Consider the following 10,469-nt stretch of genomic DNA (forward strand, 5'->3'; position numbering starts at 1 on the left):
TAAAGAGCAGAACAGTAAAGGTCTGTGGCCTGACGACGACTGTGTCGTTACATATTTATAGCAGTGTGTCTCCTCAGACATACAGATATTTCTCATGGGTTGTAAAGTGTGATAAGTAAACCTGGACTGATTGCTGTCTGCTTCATAGCTTTGCATTGGATGAATGAGAATCGTTGTTCCTCCAGACTGCGCAACTGATCTTCCATCTTGAATCAACAAAGGAAGTCCCTGTGTGGGGGCAATGGTGAAAAGGCCCCCTCAGATAAAGGTTATGCCAGGTAGAAATCAGATCAGGGAGAGGGCTATTGTTCTGCCAGAAGAGACTCCTCAGGTGAATTGAAAGGGGGAGATGGATTACAAAAGAAGTGTGCTCTGTGCTGACTCACTCTTTGTGCTCACCGTATTTGCGTTTTGCAGTCAGCTGTAGCCTGGTGACTGTCTGGTCATTCCAGTTTTATTCCCATGTGCCTGTGTGCTGATTGCAATGCACCAGGTAGTAATGACTGCCACCATTGTGATAGATCAGCCTGTTCCTAAGAGAAGAGTAAACGCATTCAATTCTCATATAGTTGTGTCCGTTTGAGTTTCATGGCGACAAGTTATTTGACCACAAAACGTGTTAATGTTAAATCTAGGATTAAAGGAATAGTTTGGGGGAAATCAGCATATTTGCTTTCTTACCAAGAGAAGAGAAGAAGATTGATACCACTCAATATATCTGAGAGTGGTGGCGATCTTCTCATCTAAGTCTCTGCGAGAAATCAAATAAGTATATTTAACAAAATTGATAGTTGAACTATTCCTTTCTGAAACTCTTTAAAAAGTTTAGTTCACTACTGATGACCGCAGCAAATTCCTTTTGTATGAAGCCTGTAGTCTAACTGCCAGTTGTTTGATCACCAACCCTTTCACAATTTTATACGGTTCTCTATCCGTACAATAACTAACATCGGTAAATTAATTGTAATTGTGTAATTTTAGGATGCAGTAGGCTATCGTTCAAGGCTGATGCAGTGTGGGAGGTCTCCGTGGCATTTTCAGAGAAGTAGAAAGAACTTCCCTCATGCACACACAAATGCACACACTCTTTTTTTTAAAGTCAAACGCTGGTGGTGCCAAGACAAATAGCCTCCTGGCAGCTATAGCATGGAAAACCGTCTCCATGTCAGAATGTGGAGATGTGGGCAAATAAAGTAGCTGCATTTCTCCCTGGAAAGACCAAATGTGTAAAAGTTTCTTACCATCATCAAAGTTGTTGCTGAAAGTACATTTGGGGACATGTGCAGTGCTTTTAAGAAAATTGGAATAAGAAGTGGTAAACATATTGTCTGGAGTAAATGGGAACAAAAGGCCGGCAGGAAGCCCTTAAAACCAGCGAGCGATGTGAAGTGAATGTAAAGTGAGTAAAAGGCAGCTGTAGGGTCCCACTTTATCAGGTAAATCAGATGCACTTTTGTTGATGGTGCACTTAAACCTTCCTGTATTATTTTTGAAGAACTCTCTGGGAGGATTTGTTGTCCCTTTCGAAGAATGTAGCCTGAGGTAGTGCACTTCACTCCAGAACGAACCTTTCAACATCATCAAAAGCAGAGAAAAGTTGCTTTCTCTGTCTAAATAAGATGTTTTTTGTGTTCTTTATCCGTGTGTGCTCTTTGATATTTTCCTTGAGTGCTTATGCAAGAACCACTACAGCACTCTTCGTCCCTGCTAGTCTTTTTCTTGACTGTAATATTAGCTGATGATGGAGAAAAGGGGGGAATGTTTTCTAGGATAGTCTGACAGACTCAGCATGAAATGGACAAACAGGGGTGAGAATAGCTGCATACAGCTTCCTCAGCACATCCCAGTTTCATCTTGGAAGACTGGAGCACAGCAGAGCTCATTGCAAGTGTAGTGCTGCTCTACGGGGGGGATCTAAACACAGCCTCTCTGATTTAGAAGCTGGAACTGAGCTGTCGCCAGCCTCCCACCAGAGCTGGCATGTTGGATGGCTGTCTGGCCGCTGTTGATGGGGGAGGGAGGGAGGGAGGGGTGGACATGGAGAGACGCTGCCAAAAGAGCAAAAGGCCATTAACTGCTGCAAAATCAAACACCAGAATGAGACAAAAGCTGGGTGGATGTGTGTGCCAGTGTGCTGATAGAAAATAAACTCCAAAGCCCATATAAAGCTGAATATCTCCGTACTGTCCACTGTTTGATGATGGGCATATCTCTGTTGAGTTGCCGCCGTCCCCCTGCTGGACTTGCACTGGATCTGTGTCCAAATGAGCAATTTAGCCCATCCAGACAGGAAGTTTACTACAACATTCACGTCCAAAAATCTATACATAAAATGTAAAAGTACTCACAAATTCTGAAACCACAGGGGAGACTGTAACTCAGTGGTAGAGCAGGGTCGTCCTTCAATCAGAGGATTGGCGGTTTGATCCCCAGCTCCGTTAATCCATGTCAATGCGTCCTTGCGCAAGACACTTAACCCCAAATTGCCCCCACAGGCTGTTCTGGCGGTGTATGAATGATTAGTGAATGATTAGTCGTGATGGGTAGGTGGCACCTTGCATGGTAGAACTATTCAGATCCTGTACTTCAGTGACAGTAGAACTACAACAGTATAAAAATACTCCAGTAAAAGTAAAGTTCCTGCATTTTCAAATTGTACTTAAATAAAAGTACAGTAGTATTGTCAGTAAAACATACTTTAAGTTATTATACCTTAATGTGTAAGAAGCATTTAGCTGTTATAGCTGCTCAAGGTGGAGCTCATTTTAACTTCAACAACTCATTTTTGGATGTAAAATCTTATTATACAAAGTAACCAGTAATTAAATGATGAAATAAATGTGCAATATAAATATAGACTGCAGCCAAACTCAGCTAGGTGTGATGTTCAGTTGGAGGAGCGACCACATCCACATTCAATGCGTTTCTCTCTTGCCAAATGCAGAGCACCTCTGATTCACTTGTTGACTTTATTCACAGTTAAAAGCCTTCAGTCGTCTGCTGAGGTTCTCATCACCTTTGAGGAAAAATCTTATGCAACAGAGGAGAAACTATTTGCCAACCCAATGTAATCACTCTTGGGGCGTGCACACACATGCACAACACACTGTAAACACATCCACCAAAAACACACATACTGCATTTTTTCCTCTTTCATTTTTTAATCCATGGGTCTTATTTCAGACCATTAGCATGTCAAAGATTCTTGGCAAAATGTTAAAGTGCATTAAGTATGCTAATATGATAATGTGACACAAGCTCCGATGAAAGCTTTGTCATCTGCTGTTATTTGCACAAGAACCTGTTCCACCACAAACAAAGGAAGACTGCACTATTGTTCAAATGCAGCTAATCTCTTTCTCTTCCATCTCTGTTATTCGTCTGTTACTGCCTCTCTCTCTCTCCTGTCTTCTAATTATTGTTCCCTTGGCCCTCTGGGAAATGGCATCTGTCAGCCAATCGGAGCACAGCGGTCGGTCCATTGACTTCTTTGATAGTGAGAACAAAGTCCACTTCAGTTCAGTTACAACTCTGAACAATACACCGAGCAATAACCAGCTTTTCACTACAGCCGATTCATAAATCATTCAGTGTTTTGGTCTTGCTAGTAATATTTGCAGTGACCCACCTCTGCTGATCCTTTCCTCTTTACTGAGATCATTTTTCACTTTTTTGTGTATCAAAAGCATAGTGAGGCTCTTTTGGGGAATTTGAGATGAGAGAGATGCCTCAGTGTGGCCACATGGCACCCCTCGTTCAGTTTGTGTGTCTCTATATGTGTGCGTGCATGCATGAGTGTGTGTGTGTGTTAATACGGCGTGTGTCTGCTTCATTAGTTTTGTATAAGCCCCCGCTCTCTGCTCTGAATGAGGAGGGAGGATGACACACGTCAGCCCCAGACAGAGACAGATGCTGCTGACACGTCCGAGTATCTCTCTATTGTATTATTCATCCTCAGTGTCACATCTCATCCGAAGCCGGACACAACAACAGAAGGGGTTGCCTCAAACACACACAAACTCACACATGCATGTGGCTTGTTTTCATAACTCAGTTTGGTGTGTCTTTCTGTACGTGTGTGTGTGTATGTGCCAGAGGGCGGGTTTACATCTGCCACACTCCAGCTTCTCATCAGGCTATAGATGATGCTTTTGAAGTTTTTTTTCTCTCTCTCCATGCAGAAAGGGGCTTTTGATTGGTGAAGCTGTGTGTGTGTGTGTGTGTGTGTGTGTGTGTGTGTGTGTGTGTGTGTGTGTGTGTGTGTGTGTGTGTGTGTGAGCGTGTCACCTCAGGCAACATATCAAACCCTTCCATGCTACCCCCAACCTTCAGCAACCCCCTCCTTGAGCCTCGCTCCAACCCAACTGGGAATTAATCTGTTTTATTAATGAGAGTCAGAGGAAGTGACAGTTATGTTTTGAAAAATCTCCTACAAAAAAACACAAAGGGCTTTGCTGTGTCTTTGTGACAAAGAGGAAGAGCATTTTTTTTATCGCATGAATCTAAGTATGCCAGGCTTGCCTGGAATGTCCGTTGGCTCGTTTCTGCTCAGCCCACAGTTGTTGTTCATAGGCTAAGGTCAGCAGACAAAGCCTTTGTGGTCTTTTCCTGTGAATGAAACTGTCCTCGTGTTGACTTTGTGACATGATGGATGATCACAATGGCTATTCTACCAGGGTGCATATTTCAGATGGTACGCCCACATCTGCTGAAAAAAAAACATGGGAGGGGAGAGGCATCTTAAAAATGCCATTTGTCGGAGAGGCATGCAACTACACATTCACAAAATCGTGGGCAGAGATGGAGTATGTACACAAATCCTGTCCTTAGCAAAAGTAGAACAATGTAAAATAATGCTCCTTTATGAGAAGAAGTCCTTTATTCAAAATCCTATTGAGTATTATCAGCAAAAATGTACGTAAAGTATCAGTATGACATTATTAATTCATCTATGCGCAAATAACACATTTTACTATTGCAGTTATGTAAGGTGGAAGTAGTTTTAACTATGATACATAAGGTAGTTTGTCCAGAGTATAGGGCTTGGGCCCCCTGCAAAGGGTCACAAGATAAATGTGGGGATTCGTGAGATGCTTAAACCAGTACTGTATCCTTAATTCAAAGTTATGGTATCAAACCGTGCCATAGAAAAAAACAAATAACAAAATTCTAGTTTCCATTGACAATGCTTTGCAGCTTCTGTAGTCATGTGGCGTGTAGTTTTTCAAAGTGCAGCCTGCGGGCCAATGTTTTGTGCGGCCCTGAATGAGATGCAGGCATTGTATGATGATCATCCGAGGTTCATTTCAATACTTCAAACTGCATCCCCAATCATAAAAAAGTCTTAGTTTAGTATTGTATATCATAAAAAAGTCATAAAAAGTCAATATGAAGTATGTCATAAAAATGTCTTCGTATAGTGTGTTGCAAAAAAAGTCATCGTATAGTATACCATAAAAATGGCAGAAGATGGCAGAAGAAAGTCAGAACATAGTGTACCATAATGTAATTAATGGCACACTATGTTCTATATTTTGTATTTATTTATAGCACATCATGAAAAAGCTATAAAGAATGTCAGAAAAGGTCATAGTATAGTACGCCATTTTTTTATTTGTTTAATGTCCTAAAAAAAGGGGACAGTGCAGCAACAAGAGAAATAAATGAAGAACAAAACAAGATATAATAAATAAGTAAACAGTAAAGATATGAGTTGAGTTTACATTATTGCACATATTGCACCCTATGAAAATAGGGTATCTGAAATGTAGATATTGCTTAGAATATAGAGATTTCACAGAATATTGATATTGCACATGAACAAATGGATGAAGAATTAAGAATTTTAAGAATTTCAAGAATTTCAAGAATTTCAAGAATTTGCGGTCTACAGGGAGCAATTTTAATTGTACATTCTGATGACAGCGCAAAGGAAGGACCTGCAGTGTCTTTCCTTTGGACACCAATGCCTACAGAGCGCCCTACAGAGGGTGGGACATGTATGATTAAACATCATTCTTTTTTCTCCCATCGTTTCCACTGAATCAAGGTGGCATCCAAGGACAGAGCTGGTTTTCTTATCCAGTCTGGTAAGTCTCTTCCAGTCCGCAGTCGAGATGCTGCTGCCCCAGCAGACCGCTCCATAGAAGATGGCTGACGCCACTACAGAGTCCAAAAAAAGTACATAGAATACTTCATCATCACTGGTACAGGAGGAGAGTCTTTGCTACAGTGGAAGTCCACCATCAGCTCTTTGGCTTTCTAAAAAAGTCATGGTAGATTATGTTTTTAAAAAGGTTATTAAAAGAACAGCATGTCAGAGCACAGTATGTCTAAAAAATGTCAAAAACATCAGTATGTCACAAAAGTCATAGTATAGTATGTCTAAACATTTTTCAAAAACGTCCCAGTGTAGAATGTCACAAGAGACATAGTATAGTATGTCTATAAACATGCTGAAAAAGTAATAGTATCCCATTCAAATGTAAAAAGGTCTTATCAGACAATGTATAGTATTGGATAGAGTTGGGTCATATTATGTCATCATAATGTCAAAAATGCAATACTATAGTGTCTCAAAGAAGTTATAGTATATTATGGCGTACAAAATATCACAAAAGTAATTGTAAAGTATGCTATAGAATATTTAAAACATATAGTACAGTATGTCAGACAGTAAAAAAATAAGTCATAATATAGTGTGCTGTAAAAAGTCTAAAAAGTCAATGTGTTGTATGTCAAAGAAATGTCATGAAAGTCAAAGTATAGTATGTATTAAAAAGTATAGTATATACAAAATATGTAAAAAATATCATAGTATAGGATATCATTAAAAATCATAGTATAATGTTTTATGAAAAATAAAAAAGTCACGCAATTGTATGTTATAAAAAATAAAAATAAACAAGGTCATAGTATAGTATCTCATAAAAAAGTAAAAAAAAGAAAAGTCATAGTATAGTATCTTGTAAAAAAAGGTAATAAAAAGATCAGAGTATGTGATAATATGGTATGCATTAAAAATGTGAAAAAACATTTATGTATAGTAGGTCACAATAAATGTCATAAAGGTCATAGTTTAGTGTCAAAGACATCACGGTATAGTATGTAAAAAAATTTCATAAACATGAATTGAACTTGATGTTATAAAAAAGGTAAAATAGTATAATATGTTATAAAAAAGTACAAAAAATCATAGCATAGAAAGTCATAAAAACGTTATAGTATTCTAATAAAAAGTCAAAAAAGTAATAGTACAGTAGGTCATAAAATGTCAAATACGTCCCAGTATGGTATGTCATAAATAATGTCAAAAAGTCATTGCATAGTACACCATAAAAACATGAGTATAGTATGTGATTGTCATAAAAGTGCAGTATGTCATAAAACATGTAAAGAAAACACAACCATAGCTTGCCTTCAAAAAATTATTAAAAACTTTTAGTATTGTAAGCCATACAAAAATGTCCAAATAGTCATAGTTTAGTATTCTATGAAAAATTAAGTGTTTAAGTTAGCTTGTTTTTGAGGACAATGTTATTTAAATTAGATTTTTTTTTTTTTTTAATCAAATCATCAATTATTAGAAGTGGCAGCTGAAACTTCATCACATGCTACTTAAATTGATTATTATTATTTAAAATATTGTTGATAGACTGTATCTCAGTATCTCATCGTGGCCTTCCAGTGTGATAGAAAATGTTGTTTCAAATATGGTAAACTATGGTTCAGTCTGCAGAGGCTCTGAATATATAAGTGCAGATTTAGTATGCAGGCTTCAGGTCTCTTTTTCCTCCTGGTGCTAGCTGACCTGTCAAGATACTGAGCGCTCCCCTCCATAGTAGCACACACACACACACACACACACACACACACACTCGTGCACACTTCAGACAAGCAGAGAAGAGCATTCGCTCCAGTGGTTAGGCTGTCTGACTGTCTGTCTGTCCGTCTCTCACATTGTTTACTCCTCATTTGCTTACTCAGTCAGCCAGGAAACCTCATAGCTGCTGCCATCAGAGATGCCCACAGCCAGAGAGAAGGGGGGGAGAGAGGGGGGGAGTCAGTAAGATGCCACACCACAACCAGCATAGACACAGGGGGGAGAGACAACATTTGCTGTATTAATTTAGTCTTGAAGGTCATGCTTGTTGTGTCTTTCTCAATATTCACACCAGTAAAGTGAAAAGAAAGTAAGTAAGTAAAGAGAATATGGGAGAGAAAGAGTGATGTTTGCTTACAGAGATTTGCTGCAAGGGACACTTATGTAACTGCGAAGAAATGAGTCTCCTCAGACAGTCCACAGCTTTTAAGATGTGGCTCCTGGTGGTATTTTAATTTCAAACACACACACACACACACACACACACACACACACACACACACACACACACACACACACACACACAAACACAGTTAACAAACAACATATACAGAGTCAGTAGGCTGTACTTCTCTTGATTTTGTGAAGTAAAGGTAGTTTTTGCAGATCTGTCAGATCAGATCTGTTTCTGCCAGAAGGTACATATTGATCTGCCCTTTGATTGTGGGGTTTGGTCTGAAATGGCCTGCAGGGGCATTTTCCAGGCCCCCTGGGGAAGGTGAGAGAAGGTCGATTTTGGCCACATCAAGGCGTCTTTGTCTCCATCCAGTGCAGGCGGAGGCCCCAGTTGGGTGTCTCAGGCCAGCAGACACACACCGATATTTGGGTGGTGCAACGTCCCTGTCGGTTCCACCTCGCTGCCCCCTTTCTTATGGGTTAACAAGAAGCCGTAACTGCTCTTCCCCCACCTCACACACACACACGCACAAACATCACCAAGAACACATATGCAAATTAACCGTGAATTCATATGCACACAAAAACCAAACACACACATGCAAAGACATACCATATATTTTTTAATCCAGGATCCAGATTGTTATGGCAGTGTGCCCTCCCCCCCTTTTTTTGGTTTTGGCGGACTCTGAGGTTCTTTTGTCTCCAGTCGACTTTCAAATGTCTATTTATTCACCATGGTTTAATTGTGTTGTCGGCAAGATCTGTTTGAAATCGCCCGTTTAGCACATTTTGCATGACAAAAGGAGCTTTTGACCGGCCTGCTCATCCTGCTGTCCAGTGCCAGGTCATCTTTTCAGAGAGAGGTGTTTCATCTTTTTATGCACGTCTGCATTGTATTTTTAAAATCCATACATCACCCTTTGATGAATTATTGTACCCACACTGGCACTAACATGTCCACATGCTTGACTGGACGTAGCTTGTTACAGGCATGATGTCATGGCTACAGAAGGGGACTTTTTGGAGCAGCCTCTTTTTTACATCCAATTAACAGCAGCCTTTGAAGTTTTTTCAGTTGGCTTTGAAAAGATTTAACAATGGCGTTGCATTATGTCACTCAAGTGTTTGTTGTAGGGCATCCCCTAAAGATTTTATGTAATTTGTTACACAAAACATGTCATTTATAGTGTATATGCATGGAGTGCAGAGCCTTTTTAGAGGAATATTTTCTGCTCATCAAATTTGAAGACATTTAGAACTTTACTCGCCATCTTTAAATATTTAGGACATGATGTTACAGAGATCCAAATATCTGGAAATGTTAATTTGATAATCAAATCATTTAGAGCACAACTTGTAAACAGCTTGCAAAACATTCGGTGGGCTGTTTACCTCGTGTCTCTCTCCAGCATTTCATTTCCCTCTCACAGTCTAAAACACATGGCATGTGGAAATGGAGGAAGAAGAAAGGAAGAACTGAAGGACAGTGAAAAATGTATTTCTACACAAACAGCAATGAAACATATTCTCAAAAACAACAGGTCTAAGTGTTGTCAGAAGCACGTTTTTAACCATATTAACATCACTACACTACCATTAATAGCAGTACTTTAGAGTCCTTGTGGTATGGGCCAATTTAACAGACTTTAATTAACAAAAAATGTAAGCTTTGAAAAACAGTAAAAACTTTGCTCAGACCTAAACAGATTTATGAAATGTGTAAGGCCTCAGTTCACGTGAGAGGTGATTCGAGCTGCTCCTTCGGAAAGATCATGCCACGGGTTATTTTTGTGATAATTTAGGATTTATATCCACATTGATTTGTAAAGCATTAATTCACCTATACCCACTTCCTCCGAGATTTAAAGTTGTCTCCACTTGGTGTTTATATCATCTGTTACCAGGTCTTCTAAGAGACAGATGCTCTGACAAGCCTTTACTTTGAAACAAATAGAGGAAGAAAAACATCAAGCAATGTCTCATTTCGAAGAGGAGGTGGATTGTTTAAACGCCACAGCTCAGTAGCTCAGACGTCACAAACATCTTCAAACTTCAAGCCTGCAGGGCAGCACATTGAGAGCCACCTCCCTGAACCTGAATGTGGGTACATTCCTCTCTGGTTCTCCTCCCTGCCAGTCTGTACAAATGTGCCAACCAGACTTCTTCCCACCTAATGCCCAATCTGGAC

This window comes from Cebidichthys violaceus, unplaced genomic scaffold (assembly GCF_023349555.1).
Source record: "Cebidichthys violaceus isolate CVI_PGR_0920_01 unplaced genomic scaffold, fCebVio1.0.p SCAF_13, whole genome shotgun sequence".
In the NCBI taxonomy this organism is placed as follows: domain Eukaryota; kingdom Metazoa; phylum Chordata; class Actinopteri; order Perciformes; family Stichaeidae; genus Cebidichthys; species Cebidichthys violaceus.